At 42.3% G+C, this 17,219-nt stretch overlaps 1 protein-coding gene across 4 annotated transcripts in view; it reads left to right on the forward strand.

The window, feature by feature from the left end:
- Positions 1-17,219, forward strand: part of PACSIN2 (protein kinase C and casein kinase substrate in neurons 2) — a 131,086-nt gene that overhangs the window by 36,496 nt on the left and 77,371 nt on the right. The window contains exon 1 of one of the 4 annotated variants that reach the window (XM_076006935.1): positions 8,619-8,748. The exons of the other annotated variants lie outside the window; for them this stretch is intronic. The gene's annotated coding sequence lies outside the window, so the exon portion shown is untranslated. Of the gene's footprint in view, positions 1-8,618; positions 8,749-17,219 lie in introns of those variants that run through there. 4 annotated transcript variants of the gene reach the window in all.

Genomic DNA, 17,219 nt, shown 5'->3' on the forward strand with positions numbered 1-17,219 from the left:
CTAATCTCCTCTGCAGATACCCTCAAAGACACAACCAAAGTAATGTGTTACCAGGTTTTTAGGCATTCCTTAATCCAGTCCAGTTGACACTTAAAATTAACTATCACGCATAGCAAGTTGAGGTACAGTATGGAAAATCTAAGAGTTTAAATGTTTCCTATTTCTTGGCACGTAGGCACATTTCTTTTCCCTTATGTCCCATCTTCTTTTTCCTAGCACTAGTCCAAAGTGGAGAAGGAGAAAGAAGATAATGGTAGAGTTCTGGGCTGCTTGGGACCGCATTTATGTATATATTTATACCCCTCCTGGTTTCATAACATATTTGAGTTGGTTATTTGGAACGAAAGGAAGGAAAGAAGGAAAGAAAAGAAAAGAAAAGAAAAAGGTGCAGACCCAAACTCTTCCTTTACCACCCCCAAAGTAACAACAATAAAATAGGTGTTCAGTTCTGGTAAGAACCTCAGAGATCACTAGCACTCTCTCACGGTGTCACATGTGTTTGCGGAGGCCCAGGGCCTGTTATCAGAGGGAACCAGATATAGCAGCTTCACGTTGCCACCACCACTGTGTGGCTGTGGGCAAGCCACTTCCTCCTGAGCTGTGGTTTTCTCATCTGAAAAATGGGGGCAATATTCCCTTCTTGCAAAGTTATCGTGAGTATAGAGTCATGTATATAACTGTATTGTATATAAAGATCCTGGCACATGCATTCGTTAAATAGTACCTAATTTTATCATGCATTTGCAGGATTTCCAAACACTAGCTCTTGATGGTATTTTCACTCTCATGCAACCAAAACGTCAACAGTGTAATTATTTTATTATAAAGCTAAAGATATTTACTTTAAGGCTTTTCATTTATTCTGAGGTTCTACTACCTGTTTTTCAGCATTATAATAGGTGGTGATAGGTCTTTTTTCTTTTTTTAGTATCTTTAGTGGGCAATATAAAGTTGGCAGCCTTGTGTTGGCTGCTTTTCCTGCCCTCAGTAAAAGATGCTGGTGAATAAAGTTGAGAGCTTCCATCTGGTGCCCTGCTCTCCCTTGAGGGGGGAGGAAGCCACAGCCAAGGAGGGCAGGCAAAGGCCAGAGGTGCAGAGTGACATAGTTCTTCTGCCTGACTCAGCTCAGAGTCCACCTTTCCTGAGGAGTTTTCCCACATCTCTCCCCAGCCCCACCTCCACCTTCAGTGCTTCCTGCCTAGGTCTGTTAGATAGCATTTGTCACTCTGTGTCATCTTCTGGGTACTTGTCCGTCCACCCTACTAGACTCTAAGCTGCTTAAGGACAAGTATGGTGGATTGCTTAGTTTGTAAGACCCAGAACCTAGCACAGAGAGGGCACTAAATAAATGTTTGTCAGATGGTTGAATTCAAACATAAATAAATGAGGGAATTTATTTCAACAAATAAGTTATTATTTATACCAATAAAACATAATGTGGCCCTAACTTTATTTCTGAAAATACCCACAAATGCACCAGAAACTGTGTCCACATTGTTTTTTGAATTTCAGACCTTCTTTCTGGGGTCATTTTCCATCTTCAGTATGTTCCCCGAAGAAGGCTGAAGCTGTTCCTAGGACAGTGGGGCTGTCTTAACATCTTAACTACTGATGGCTTATGTTAGAAATCCAGGTATTGTTTCTCCTGTTGGCATTTGGGGGTTTTATAAAACGCATAAGAAGAAAATTAACATGTTCCCTCTATCACATTGGTGCTTTGAAGTTTTTCTGCAATTGGGCTTTCTGCTTTAATTAGCCTGACTTCACTTTTTTTTAATCTTTGGAGAAATGCCAGAGAAGCAAAGAAGCTTATGTAAAGGGTTTTAACTTCTTTTACTTTGCCAAAGATAGAACTGGTACTTAGCTCTTTGTCCTGGCACCTTCTTCTTTGATAGAGAATGTTAGACATTTGGCTTGGTTTGTTCCTTTTTAATTATATGTGTGGGAGGAGTAAAGGCAAGATGGCTCTATTTGTGTCTTGGTTCACAAAAAATACGAAGGGCTAACAAGTAGGATTTGAAAATAGCCACTACTGTCTTCCCAAGCAAAAGAAAAAATTTTTTAAAAAGATGGACCTATCACAATGTTTTTATAGAATCTATTCATAATTCTGGTAAGTTTCTAGAATTTAATTTACTTACCATTTGAAGACAAAGAAAAACCAGTATCTTAAGTTATCCTGTTAGGTTTTCCTGTCATACTCTCTAGCAGCTATGGAAACCTGTCGCTGAAACCTGCCATTTCCCAGTGGCGTCAGTGGCACTGCCCCGCTTTGTGTCGTGGTGATAGTGGAGAGAAGCTGAGTCAGCCTGGTGGGAAGGAGGACTGTTTGGGTTCATCCATGTCGTTGGTGTATGGCAGTGGGTCAGTTATTCTAAGTATTGAGACTCAATAAAGTACACTTAGGCTAAAGTGACACGGAAGTTATTTTAGTCTTGAATCTGAGGCACCTTGCAACACAGTTCCTTGGTAATGTCAATCACAATTGCATTGCAGATGCAGATTCTGGTGAGTAGGAGACAGTTCTGTTACTGCAGTTCTGCAGAGGGCTTTTCTTCCTTTCTTCCTTTTTTTTCCAAACTTCTCTCCTCTCTTGTCTTCTCTCCTTCTCCTCCTCCCCCTCCCCTTATCTCTTTCTCTTTATTGAGATATTAATTTACAAACTATTGAATGCATCCATTCAGTTAAAATGCATTTAACAAATGGATATACCTATGTAGCCACTGACCCAGTCAAGGTAGAACATTTCCATTGCTCCAGAAATTCCTTGTGCTCCTTTGAAGTCAGTCCCTCGCCGACCCCCTGGCCGCGGCAAACATTGATGTATCACTATAGATTAGTTTTGCCTGGTGTTGAATTTCACATACAGAGACACTTACCATGTGTGCTCCTTTGCGTCGGGCTGCTTTTGCTCAGCATAGTGATTCTGAGATTCGTTCATGTTGCATCTGTCAGCATCGTATTCTTTTTGATTGCCAAGTGGTTCTCCGTTGTGCATCAGTGCCACACACAGTTGAGTTTTGATGGCCTGTGTAGACATGTGTGGCAGAGAAATGTAGGTGCTGCATTTCTGGTGATGGAATGCCCTAAAATTGACTATGGTATGGTTGCACATATCTATGAATATACTATTAATAAATATTATTAAATTATATACTCTGAATGGGGGAATTGTGTGGTATATGAATTATATCTGATTAAATTATATCTGATTAAAACTGATTTTTTTTAAAGCAATGTGGCATTAGAGTAAGGAGTGTATGCATGGTCTTTTTGTAGTTACCCCTCCTCCCCAACTTTCTGCAGCATCTGGGGAAGGCAGAGAGGATGAGTAGATTTTGGGGGTTGTCTTTTTTTTTTTTTTTTTTTTTTTTTTGAGACAGAGTCTCGCTTTCTTGCCTAGGCTAGAGTGAGTGCCGTGGCGTCAGCCTAGCTCACAGCAACCTCAAACTCCTGGGCTCAAGCGATCCTGCTGCCTCAGCCTCCCGAGTAGCTGGGACTACAGGCATGAGCCACCATGCCCGGCTGATTTTTATATTATATATATTTGTTGGCCAATTAATTTCTTTCTATTTTTATGGTAGAGACGGGGTCTCGCTCAGGCTGGTTTTGAACTCCTGACCTTGAGCAATCCGCCCGCCTCGGCCTCCCAGAGTGCTAGGATTACAGGCGTGAGCCACCGCGCCCGGCCTGGGGGTTGTCTTTTCATTGAAGCCATGAGTAATGCCATCCTAGAATAGTGTGGCCTCTCAGAACAACCCCTGGCTTGTGGCAGCTGATCCGATCTTGGTGTTTGCCTTTCTGGAGATGGGAGATTGGAATTCCTAATGGTAAAGGCTTGTAATCAGAGGGGGCTCCTCTTGGGCTTTCGCATAACTTCCACCATCCCTGCTGACAGACTACCTGGCTCTGCATTTGGGGCTTGCTAAGTTCAGCGATCCAGGGACGCAGGAACCATGGAGCTTGTCCAGCACCAGGCTGCCAGGCACCCCACCCCCACCGCAGCCGCTTGCGCTGAGCTGTCCTGCTTTGCCCTTGCCCTGTCCTGGCTCAGCTGTTAGTTTAGCCCACTGGGGGCAGACTGTAGCACAGAGCAACAATCTGCAATATTTTATTAACAACTCAATCCTGTGAGCCCATAACCACTTCAAGAATCATCTTGTAAAGAGACAGTGGCTGTTAGGGCTGGGAGACAGAAGGGATGACTGCTAGAGAGGACAGGGTTTCTTTCTTTTTTTTTTTTTTTTTTTTTTTTGGAGACAGAGTCTCATTCTGTTGCCCCAGCTAGAGTGCCTTGGTGTCAGCCTAGCTCACAGCAACCTCAAACTCCTGGGCTCAAGCGATCCTGCTGCCTCAACCTCCCGAGTAGCTGGGACTACAGGCATGTGCCACCATGCCTGGCTAATTTTTTTCTATATATTTTTAGTTGGCCAATTAATTTCTTTCTATTTTTAGTAGAGACAGGGGTCTCACTCCTGCTCAGGCTGGTTTGGAACTCCTGACCTTGAGTGATTCACCCACCTCGGCCTCCCAGAGTGCTAGGATTACAGGCGTGAGCCACTGCGCCCGGCCTAAAGACAGGGTTTCTTTTTTTTTTTTTTTTTTTTAGACAGAGTCTCACTTTGTTGCCCAGGCTAGAGTGAGTGCCGTGGCGTCAGCCTGGCTCACAGCAACCTCAATCTCCTGGGCTCAAGCGATCCTACTGCCTCAGCCTCCCGAGTAGCTGGGACTACAGGCATGCGCCACCATGCCCGGCTAATTTTTTGTATATATATTTTTAGTTGGTCAATTAATTTCTTTCTATTTTTGGTAGAGACGGGGTCTCGCTCAGGCTGGTTTCGAACTCCTGACCTCGAGCAATCCGCCCGCCTCGGCCTCCCAAAGTGCTAGGATTACAGGCGTGAGCCACCGCGCCCGGCCCTGGGTTTCTTTTTGAGGTGATGGAATGCCCTAAAATTGACTATGGTATGGTTGCACATATCTATGAATATACTATTAATAAATATTATTAAATTATATACTCTGAATGGGGGAATTGTGTGGTATATGAATTATATCTGATTAAATTATATCTGATTAAAACTGATTTTTTTTAAAGCAATGTGGCATTAGAGTAAGGACAGACCAGTATAGGAATGGGGAAAAAAATCACTTTGTAGAAATTTTATTCTTTCCAAGTGACATGACCTGTGTGGCCAAATATCCTAAATTTCTTCACAGGTCCAGTTCCAGGGGGGGCTTGGGTGTGGCAGAAAGAGGATGGGCTTTGAAAGTATCAGGTGGACCTGAGTGTGAATCCCATTGTGCCATCATTGGCTGGGTGACCTTGGGCAGGTTGCTACATCTCTCTGGTACTACCCCTTCCTGTAAAACGGAGCGAGTAGCACCTATCTTACAGTCTTGCGAGAGAGCGTCATAAACAGCAGCCACTTCACCATGTGACAACCCATATTACAAAAGGCCTCAGATAAAAGAAGCAGCCTTGTTAGAGGCTTGTCCTTACATCTTGGAGTTATGCTGGCTGAGTGAAACCGCTGGCTTGCATTGCCTCTGGGAGGACCCCATTGCACGCTGTGTGCATGGAGGAGCAGGAGGAAGAGCTGGAGGATGGCGCTGCTAGTCTTTAGCTGACTTGGTGGACTCTCTGTTTCTGAATTTTTTTCTGCCTTAATCCACATGGTTTGAATAGGCTGGTGGCAAACTCTTGGAGAACCAACTCATGTCCCCTCCTTTGGGAAGTCTTCCCTGACCCTGCTCTGGTTCGTTGCTGTGTCCCTCAGGCCTTGGTACACACTGGATTCTAGCAAGTATCTGCTTAGAACTTTTTTATTTTACTTGTACTTTTCTCTGCCCATACACCGTGGGCCGGGACCTTGGTTTCTTCAACCGTGGGGGCCCTAAGGCTCTAAGCACTGTGCTTGGCACTAATGTTTGTTGAACGAATGCCCAATGGTTTCAAGTCTTTGGTGACAGAAACCAGATCAGAACTGGAAATTCCAGCTTAGGCTCCCATGCCAGAGGTTAGCAGGTGAGTTTCCCTGGAGCAGTATTTCTGCCCTAGTACCATGTGGGGGGCTGTACCACTGCCCAGGGACAGGGGAGCTGCCTGAGCCAGGCTTGTCCTCTGCCAGAGAACTCTTTGCCTCCCTGGAGCCCACTGAGAGGTGTGGCTGGCATTTTGGGCAGGGAGAGAGTGCCCCCAGCCACACTGGAAGCTGGTCTCATTATTTCATAGTTCTAGCACTGTTTTCTTAATTCAGTTCACATTAGTTTTCTCCCCCTGCCCTCCCAACCTTTGTCTGGTAACTGTGCACCGCTCAGAAGGACCCAGAAGGCCTCTGCTTGCACTGGCCGTCCAGGCTACACTTTGCCTGAGAGGGGGCATGAGGGTGCTGTGGCAGCTGCTGCAGGGTGGTCTTCCCCTGTTTGGGGCCTGGACTGACCCTCAGGCTCTACTTCACCCACCCCTCATCCCTGTGGGCCAGGGGCACGTTACATGACCTTGCTATACCTCAGCTATCTCATCTGGGAAGTGGAGGTAACAATATTTACCCTCATTGGGCTATTTTCCCAGCCAGAAATGAAGTAAGCACTGTGTAAATGTTTATTGAGTAGCCTGTGTTTGTTGGATTAAAAAAGAGAGATTGAGATTTTTTTTTTTTTGGAGACAGAGTCTTACTCTGTTGCCTGGGCTAGAGTGCAGTGGCATCAGCCTAGCTCACAGCAGACTTTTGGGCTCAGGCAATCCTCCTGCCCTCAGACTCCTGAGTAGCAGGAACTACAAGCATGTGTCACCATGCCTGGCTAATTTATATATATATATATTTAGTTGGCCAATTAATTTCTTTCTATTTTTAGTAGAGATGGGGTCTCGTTCTTGCTTAGGCTGGTCTCGAACTCCTGACCTTGAGTGATCTGCCCGCCTGGGCCTCCCAGAGTGCTAAGATTACAGGCATGAGCCACCGAGCGTGGCTGAGATTGAGATTCTTAAACAAAATGAATAAAAAAGAGAAACCAAGAAAATAAATGTACCTCACTGTGATTGTTATCCTCCCATAAAGAAGAGTTTTCTGGCACCCTGGCTTGAGGGAGAGGACAGGCAGGCAGGGGACTTGCTGCCTCTAGCCTGCCTAGGTGCTCAGTCTTCCTTAGTGGCCAACCTGGTGCTCCCAGGTGCATCCCTCTGTGATGGAGTTTACTAAGCTGACTGCAGGGGACACCGAGATCCACTTTGCTTCAACTTCTCTGTGGGTGGAAGCGGGGAAGACTGTGCGGGGCAGGGTGGGGTGGGATGGTAAAATAATTTTCCAAGTAGTGTAAATTGTTATCATATGTCAAGTAGTAGAGTCTCATGTTGTGTGGTCTTTGCTTTATTGGTGTTTTCTGTTAAGGAATTTCTAAACACAAGATCTGGAAAGAGATTAACCTATTTTGTGTTATAAGGTGAGACTGGATGTCCGTTTAACTAAACATTTTTGAATGAATATGAGTAGCAAGAACACTGGTAAATAATGTGTATCCACTTAGCACGTTTCCCCCTTGCAGTGTGTTCTTTTATCAGTTATTTCCCCATCTATATACTTCCCTTGGGGCCTAGTTGCAAGGGGGAGCTTGCACTGGCCCCGTTCTGGCCACTGCCACTGAAATGTAGCATCTCTGCTCGCCATGAGGGAAGGGAGGGGGTTGATGTGTATCTTCTGGGAGGGCACCTTGGGGAAATTGAGCCCTGGAAATATTTGTTTCCTGTCTGGTTTTGCAGATTAGTTTCAGTATCTTCTCTTTCCTGTAGTGTTTGTATTTTGATATTGTTTAGGATTAAAAAAAACCTTTTCATTGTATAATATGTGTACATAAACGTGTACAGATCATAAGTGTGCATATCAATGAATGTTCACAAGTGCCGCATACCTGTAATCAGGACACTGCTCAGATCCCTCCCGCTGCCCCTGCCTGCCGGCTCTTACTAGGGCCTCTTCTTGTGCCTTAAGAAAGAGGATCTCTTCCTCCCCACCTAAAGTTATGTTAGTGTTTTTTTCCTTCACTTTCAATTCTTTGTGAAAATTGAACAAGTAGGGTATTTTCTTATTTTTCCTTCTAGTTGATCACACTTGCATATTTGAGTGCTCCAGTTCTTAGGAATCAGCTGTGCTGCTGAGAGGTGGTGGGGTCACCTGCATGTCTCCTACAGGAGGCATCTGGTCCTCTTCCATTGATGTGCTATGCCTTGGTGTGTGTAGTCACGGGAAGAAGTTGTGTTCCACGTGTAGGGGCAAAGTAAGATTATCCTGTGTGGGTTAAGACCCTGTCACATTGACTGCTAGACACCTAGTTCCTTAGATACAGAGCATGTCTTTTTTTCCTCTCATAAGCAGAAGGATCCAAATGCAAGAAAAAATTCTAAGACTATCATGTACAGTGCAACTTAGTTTATATAGTTTATAAGTTTATATAGTTTATAAGTCGATTTTTTGGAGGGCAGTGTGAATTGTGTGCTCAGACCTCTTCCTTGACTGTCCATGGAAATACTAAGATTCCCGTTCGGCCACGTTCTGCAAAGAGCCTCAGCAGGCGGCAGCGCACAGCCTGAGAACCTGGTGCGTACAGTGAATGCAGCAGTGTAGGAGAATGACCTTATCTCAGCAGCCAACAGGAAATGATGAAATGTGCCCGGAGACTTCAGCTGAGAGCCGAGGTCAGACATACCAGTGGGGTTGGGAAGAGGCAGGTACGGAAGCTAATCAGAAAAACGTGAGTGTGCTATTTAAGGCTTGCTTTTCTTTTAAAGTAGACCTTTTTGAAAGTAAAATTTTCATTTTTTTCCTCAGTGATTGATTTAACAGAAATCTCACCTTCTAAGCAAGCACACCTAGTTTTAGTGCTCCTTGAAATGTTCAGCTAGTTCAATATTAACTGAACAGTGTGGAATGTTTTATCCAGAGTGCTTTGAGAAAACGTCAGAGTGAGTGAGTGATTTTCTTGGTGAATAGATGTTGGCTTAAACAAATGAAAGATTGTGCTTTATAATTTTTGACTCTGATTTTAGAACATATGTGCATGCTTCCTTTCAAAATAGATGGAATAACTTTGCAACTTTGCTTTGGCATGTTTTAGACTAGCTGACATACTTCTAACTGTATTTTTAAAATTTTTTTACTGAGTAACTAAATGACTTACTTGAGTTAACTGTTAATAGAGGGGTTCCTCCTTCTACTTTAAGGTGTCATGTTTATTACATGCTGCCATTTTCTTTCTTAACAGCCAAATCTAATATACAAATATGTAAATGTGCCTTGTGAGAAAAAATGAACAATTAGCTTTTCCCGTTGACTCTAATTGCTGTTTCACCGTCTACCAGACTCCCGGAATTAGTGTGCTGCAGGCCCCTGCAGGCCCCTCCCCGTCCTCCTCCTGAGTTGGTGCTTCCTTATTTCTCTTCTCTGCTGGATCTTGTGCCCTTGTCCCCCTCTGAGGGCTGTCACTAGGCACTTTGTTTATATTTTTATTGGGTAGCAAAATGTAAAAGTTTTATTGTTTTAATAACTGAGCAGCCTTACATACGTATTTAATTATTTCTTATCTTGGAAGTCATATTCTGGAATTGAAAAATTATGGCGCAGTACTGTAATTCTAATTAGAAGTTCGTTTTTTTTTTTAAATCCCAATTCATAAGTGATCCATCACTAAGTGAATTATACTTATCGGATTATCTATTGCTGTGAACATTAAAAAGGCAGTGTCCTCTTTCTTTTCCCCAGAAAATGCTTGCAGGTACAGTCTGTGCCACACAGAGAAGCATGTTTTCTTGTTAAGTTGTTACCTACTGCGATTTGTTTATTTCTGACACTTTTCGGGTTGCATAGGAAAGATTTCTAGAAACCCCCAAGGTACGTAGTATGTCTTTTAGACCTTAATCAGGTCCACCAGTTCTATCTTTGCTCTTGTAGCTCTGAATATTTCTTTCTTCAGGTCTCTTCCTTCTTGACAATAAAATACTTTACTGAATTCTATATGTACTTTGAATGCTGCATTTATGGAAATAATAAAGAGGTTTCATAAGTCATACCAAAACATGTGATGTAGGTATAAGATTTATGCCAGTAAGTAAAAATAAGCCTTCCTCTTTTTTTCTTTCTATATAGTGTTAGTCCTTTGAATTATTTGCCTGTCTACAGAATTCTGTTATTCATTTGGCAGCATAATTTAGAAGATGGGAGGATGATATTTAGAATTGTAGTGGCTCTTAGAGTCAATATGCCAGGACCCTCACTTTAACAAATATATTGAGACCCAGAGGTGAAATGACTTATTCAAGGTCACATGGCTTGTTGGTAGCTGAGTCTGGAACCCAGCTCTCCTGACATCTGGGTCATTATTCTTTCCATGACAGTAATCTGCTTTCTCCATATCATTATCTCTAGATTAATAGCACTTGGCTAACAATGGCTTTTTTCTTCTGATGAGTCTGTTTTGATTTCAAATACTCAGCTTTTATTCAATAACAGTTTCCCTATAAGTAACATTTGGCATGTGTGTGTGTATATATATATATAAAATATATATATATATATATATATATATATATATATAATGAATTACCTTAAGTACAAAGAACATTGATACTTCTCCCTCCGAGAGATAGTTTTTCTTAAAAAGAAAGAGTTCTCAATTTTATTAAGTTTTTCTTGCCTCTCCGTTAAACTTGGTCTTATTTAATTGTTACTGATATAAGTGAACTTCATTATGGGATTATCTGCTGGATGAGAATGCCAAATTAAATAAAAGCATGATTAATAAAAGAAACAGACAAGTACTTAATTCTTCTTTGAAAGCAGATTTTTCAGGATGTGAAAGGGAAATCCTAAACATTTCAGCCCCAATTTTTTTTAGCATTTCTGCATTTCAGCCTCTATAAAGAAATACTGACAACCCTAAGTCTTGAGCTGGACTGAACAGGCTTTGAAATATGAAAGACTTTAAAATAATACATTATACTGCAAATAAAGAAGGAAATGATTTAATTGATAACCATAGAATTTACTCACAACTTTCCAGAATGATTAAAAATAGTCTCTCTTGGCCAGGCTCAGTGGCTCACACCTGTAATCCTAGCTCTTTGGGAGACTGGGAGGTGGGAGGCTGCCTTGAGGCCAGGAGTTTGAGACTAGCCTGAACAACAAATAAGACCAAATCTCTACAAAAAAATAGAAAAAAAGTCCTAGCTACTAGGGAGGCTGAGGCAGGAGGATCACCTGTGCCCAGGAGTTTGAGGTTGCAGCAAACTACGATGATGCCACTATACTCCAATCAGAGTGACAGTGAGACTCTGTCTCAAAAAAAAGTCTTTGTTAAAAATTGATTTTGAATTCTCTGAAATTCAGGTGTGGGAATTAGGTAGAGATAGAGGTACACTGAGGACAGTGGGAGACTGCCTTAGAACTTGATGTGGCTACCACTATCTAAAGTCACCTTAAAACCCTGGAGGTTCAAAGAATAGCATTTATTTGTATTTTCTAAAGTATTTAGAGTATATGCCTTGACGAATTTCTGAAACAAGTATACTCATTTGTTTCAATAGGCATTTTCATAAATGTTTTAATTGTATTTAAAATTGAATTTAATAACTTTTTACCTATTGTAACTTATAAAACCCAAGAATGAAGTAGGATACATGAGCAATATTTTTATGCAGCAGGCCAGAACTGTATGTTCCCTGCTGGTATTATAGTGGGCACTTCTTGTCAGTCTCCTTGCAGAAGCTGCTGCTTTCATGTGGTGAGCCAGATGACAGCATCCTGGGGCCTAAAGACAAACTGAGGCTGCCGGCTCAGGAGCTGAAGTGGCTCAGTTCACTTCTCCCATAACTTAGTTACCTTTGCCCCCCCATTAGCATTTTGTACTTTCTATGACATTTTCAGTACATATTAAATACAGAATATTCCAACTGGCTTCCTTAATTAATATATAATTGACTGTCTTCTGCCCCAGTCAGTAATATTTGATACTGTCTCCACCCCCACCCCTGTTTTCTGCCCACATTAATATATATTCCATTATGCTGGTGAGATTTAAAGGTATGAAAAGATACCAGCCTACTCTGGCGCTGGCTTTGCTGCAGACTGAGGAGGGTTAAAGGGCAGACCTGGCACTGCTGTTGCTCAGAAACCTCTAAGAGTTTGTGCTGTTGGCATTGTTTGGGCTGTTGGCCTTTTGGCCTTTTTCACATCTGTCTGCTGGGGGCTTCTCGCTAGATCAGATTCCAGTAGTAGCCTCAGAACTCCCTCCCCTCTAAGACTGTGAAGAAACTTCTCCCAGTATCCTAAGGCCTTATAGCTGGGTAAAGAGGAAAGAGAGAGACAGAGAAAAGAGAGAGAGAGTATGGTGAAATGGTGACAATTAAAAAACAAGAGTCATTGATTTGAATATATCAGTGAATGAATGAATTGCAGAATTTTCCTTTCCATAGAGATGATTGTTATATATATATTTTTTTTAAGAGACAAGGTCTCACTTTGTTGCCCAGGCTGGAGTGTAGTGGTGTGATCATAGCTCACTGCAGTCTCAGACTCCTGCCTCAGCCTCCCAAGTAGCTGGGATTATAGGCATAGAGATTACTTTCCAAGGCACTGTAGTCACGTTTAAGGGTGCTGGTCTAAATGCATTTATTTGCACATCACAGTTCTGCACTGACACCAAGTGACAGGCTAGGTGTCTACCTAATATCTCCTCCAGCCCTGGGACTCTGGCTTAAATTTTTTTCTCATTAAACTCTGTCATATATGAATCATAAGAGATGAATCTTTATGTGAACTCACGAAGCATATTGTTCTATTTTGGGAAACTTTTTTTTCTTTGAGACAGAGTCTCGTTTTGTTGCCCAGGCTAGAGTGAGTGCCATGGCATCAGCCTAGCTCACAGCAACCTTAAACTCCTGGGCTCAAGCAATCCTACTGCCTCAGCCTCCTGAGTAGCTGGGACGACAGGCATGTGCCACCATGCTCGGCTAATTTTTTCTATATATATTAGTTGGCCAATTAATTTCTTTGTATTTATAGTAGAGACAGGGTCTCACTCTTGCTCAGGCTGGTTTCGAACTCCTGATGTCGAGCAATCTGCCCGCCTCGTCCTTCCAGAGTGCTAGGATTATAGGCGTGAGCCACCGCGCCCGGCCTATTTTGGGAAACTTTTAAAGAGTCAAATGGAAAGGACCCTGGATTTGAAATGTGTGCCAGTGATCATGACTATACTACAGGATTTAAATTTTATTTTTGTTAACATGAAGACTGTGCTATGAATTTCATACTCAGCCTGTTTCCCATCAGGATTTGTTCTGTAGTAGAGACCTTGAAGGAGATCAGGGAAGAATGATTTTTTGGGAAAATATTTACTTGACAAGATGTTGATGTAATTATTAATAACAAGCCAAAACATTGAACTTCCCAATTTGGAATTCTCTTTGATTAAGTTTCTAACAAATATTAATAGTGCTAATTTAGCAAAATAAATGAGGCACAGGGTAATTTGGGGGCCAGTGACGTGATTTCTCTCTAGTACTTTTCTGGTATGAACTAATACATAAAGAAAAATAGCACAAGGCATAGTGGACTGATGATCAGTATTTATTGACTTGGAAAGCAGAGACATGTTGTACCTTTCTCACCTATGGGGGTGTTCAGCTAAGGTTCACTTAGTGAATCAGAGCCTACCTTACTGTGCAGGAAGAATGTTATTTATATACAAGACCATGAAGCCATGAAGAAAAGCATCAGGCCCACTTTGGGAGGAGAAATCGTTGCATATGTTGAACTCCAAGACATTAAATCTATTCTTAGGATCATCGAATAAACTGCTACAGTTGAGGAGTCTGAATATGGGATGGTAGAATTTGTTGTAATGAAAAGTCATGCTGTGAGGCTTATGTAAATGGCAATTGTCCCAGTACGTGACAGCTTTCACTGATGGTTGTACAAGCGCCTGAGTGAACTCTGTGCTTATTTCCAGCCATCCATTATGTCACTACTGAGGGGGCCATCCACCTGGACTCTGGCTAGTTGGGTCAGTTGATTTGTCATTTGATTTATCCACCTGGTCTCTTGTCCACTCGTTTTGCATCAGGTACTCTGCTAGACTCTGGAGATCCATAAATGGGTAAGATTGAGTTCTTTTCCCTAAGGAGCTCACAGTCCGGTGGGGTCAAGAGACTTCTAAACCAGCAGGGTGATGAGTCATCTTAAAGAGCTATTGGGACCTTATTCTGCTATGAGAAATGGAGGAGGTTGGGGAAGACTTCATAGTTTGATGGTGAGGTTGAGAGGCAGTGGCTTGCCAGGCAGAGAAGAGAATCTGAGGGAATGACATGTGCAAAGGCAAGCAGGTCAGAAAGAATGTGCCAGACTTGGGAATTTGACATGGCTGGAGTACAGTATAGATGTGAATGTGTTGCAGGCACCTCAGTCCCAAACCAGTTATTTCCATCACAAACCAGTTCTTTCTTCTGAATTCTGTTTCTTTTTCTTTTCTTTTTTTTTTTTTTTTTGACATTACCACTTACTGTGCCTCCCAAACCAGAAACTTTTAATTCATGTTCCTCCCCCATCTCATTCCCTGGCATTATCAGTCACTCTGTACTGTCTCTTCTTCCTCTTGAATATGTGCTTCTTTCTTGGTCTCCTAACCACTTCCGTTTCTCCAGTCTTGAACCTCTACAACTGTGCTGTCCAGTATGGTAGCCACTAACCACATGTACCTATTTATATTAAAATTAAACAAAATTTAAAAGTCAGTTCGTCAGTTGAATTAGCTGCATTTCAGGTGTTCAACAGCTGGTGGCTGCCATATTGGACAGCCCAGGTCTGGAGACTCAATGGGCTGTTCTCCACTCTCTGTCCAAGGGAACTTCCTTCACAGGTTTGATAGGCTCATGCCCTATAACCTCTGGATAAGGCCTAAAGTTTAGTGTGGCAGTCAAGTCTCTGGTGGCACCTCTTCTACTTCCTTGTATTCAGCTACTCCCTTTCTTGCTCCTCTGCTACCATAGCCTTGATTCTGCCATGCATTTTGACCTTTGTACATGCTGATCTTATTCTCTCCAGAGTACCATTCCCTCTCTGAGCATTCCCCTCTCCCCTGGCTGTCCTCAGATCCATGTCTCCTCTTTATCCTCGTGCCCTGCCCCCCGTCCTTGTGACTACCCGATCACACTTGCCTCTGAGAGGACGTATATGGTGCTTATCATGTGGTATCGTACTTGTCTCTAATTCAGTAGTATTCATCATAGCACAGTGGTTAAACTTTGGGGAAAGACTTAATTTAAAAACTAGCTGCTTACTTGCCAGGTGGCTTTGGACAAGTTATTTAACCTCTGTGAGTCTTAGTTTCTTCATCTGCAAAATGAAGATAATAATACTTTTTTCCTCATATTAAATGAGGCTTCTAGCACTATACTTATATAGCTCTCAAACTGTAGCTGAGAGCTTTCATTCTAAATAGATAGCATTCTACTATCCATCAGCCTTGCTAAAACCATGTCATCTGCCAATAATAATGTTGCATTTCTTATTTTCTAATTCTTATACTTTTTACTTATTTTTCTTGTTGCATTGGCTGGGATCTCCAGTGCAATTTGAATAGAAATGGTGAGAAGCAGCTGCCTTTCCTGGTTCCTGTGCTTTCTTTTTTTTTTTTTTTTTTGAGACAGAGTCTCGCTTTGTTGCCCAGGCTAGAGTGAGTGAAAATTGTCTATTAATATTTGCCACATTTCTGGTGAGATGTTTTTGTTGTCCTTTTGGTTTTTTGGTTGAATTCCATTGTGTCCATTTCCCATTGCATTTGTTTTCTTAGTTTAGAAATTAAATTCTTGGTCTAGTCCTTAGCGGTTATCCTAGATATTTTTGCATGCTTAAACTCTAAAGTAATATCTTTTCTCTTAAATAATGGGAGGATTTAAAACATTTTAATTCCAGACCCCTACCAACTGGCTAAGTATTTTTCCTGTTTTTTTTTTTTGTTGTTGTTGTTGTTGTTGTTTGTTTTTTGAGACAGAGCCTCACTGTATTGCCCAGGCCAGAGTGAGTGCCGTGGCATCAGCCTAGCTCACAGCAACCTCTAACTCCTGGGCTCAAGCAATCCTTTTGCCTCAGCCTCCAGAGAAGCTGGGACTACAGGCATGCGCCACCATGCCCGGCTAATTTTTTGTATATGTATTTTTAGTTGGTCAATTAATTTCCTTTTTTTTATAGTAGAGACAGGGTCTCGCTCTTGCTCAGGCTGGATTGGAACTCCTGACTTTGAGCTATCGGCCCCCCTCGGCCTCCCAGAGTGCCTTCCTGAATTTTTTTTTTTTTTTTGAGACAGAGTCTTGCTTTGTTGCCCAGGCTCACAGCAACCTCTAACTCCTGGGCTCAAGCAATCCTTTTGCCTCAGCCTCCCTAGTAGCTGGGACTACAGGCATGCGCCACCATGCCCGGCTAATTTTTTCTATGTATATTAGTTGGCTAATTAATTTCTTTCTATTTAGAGATGGGGTCTCGCTCTTGCTCAGGTTGGTTTTGAACTCCTGAGCTCAAACGATCCTCCCGCCTCAGCCTCCCAGAGAGCTAGGATTACAGGCGTGAGCCACTGCGCCCAGCCCTTCCTGAATTTTTTAATCCTGCAAACTTGATACTATGTTTCATGTAGTTGATGCTTTTTAGATTTATACATGTATTTACCAGTATGTTTGGTTACCATTCCTTCTCGTGCTTCAGGAGCTAATTTCTCTTTGCCTGAAGTATACCCTTTACAGTTTCCTTTTCTGCAAGAGTGTTTTGGGTGGTATACAATTTATCTGAATGGAAAGTCTAGTTCTTAAAAACTGGTTTTGCTGGGTAAAGAATTGTTAGTGAGCATTTATTGTTGCTTAGCATGTTGAGTGTATTATTCCAGGGATTTCTGGCTTTCACTGTTGCTGTTAGTCCAGTTGTCATTCTTTTTTTTTTTTTTTTTTTGAGACAGAGTCTCGCTTTGTTGTCCAGGCTAGAGTGAGTGCCGTGGCGTCAGCCTAGCTCACAGCAACCTCAAACTCCTGGGCTTAAGCGATCCTTCTGCCTTAGCCTCCCGAGTAGCTGGGACTACAGGCATGCGCCACCATGCCCGGCTAATTTTTTATATATATATCAGTTGGCCAATTAATTTCTTTCTATTTATAGTAGAGACAGGGTCTCGCTCTTGCTCAGGCTGGTTTT

This window comes from Microcebus murinus, chromosome 10 (genome assembly GCF_040939455.1).
Source record: "Microcebus murinus isolate Inina chromosome 10, M.murinus_Inina_mat1.0, whole genome shotgun sequence".
NCBI classification, from domain to species: domain Eukaryota; kingdom Metazoa; phylum Chordata; class Mammalia; order Primates; family Cheirogaleidae; genus Microcebus; species Microcebus murinus.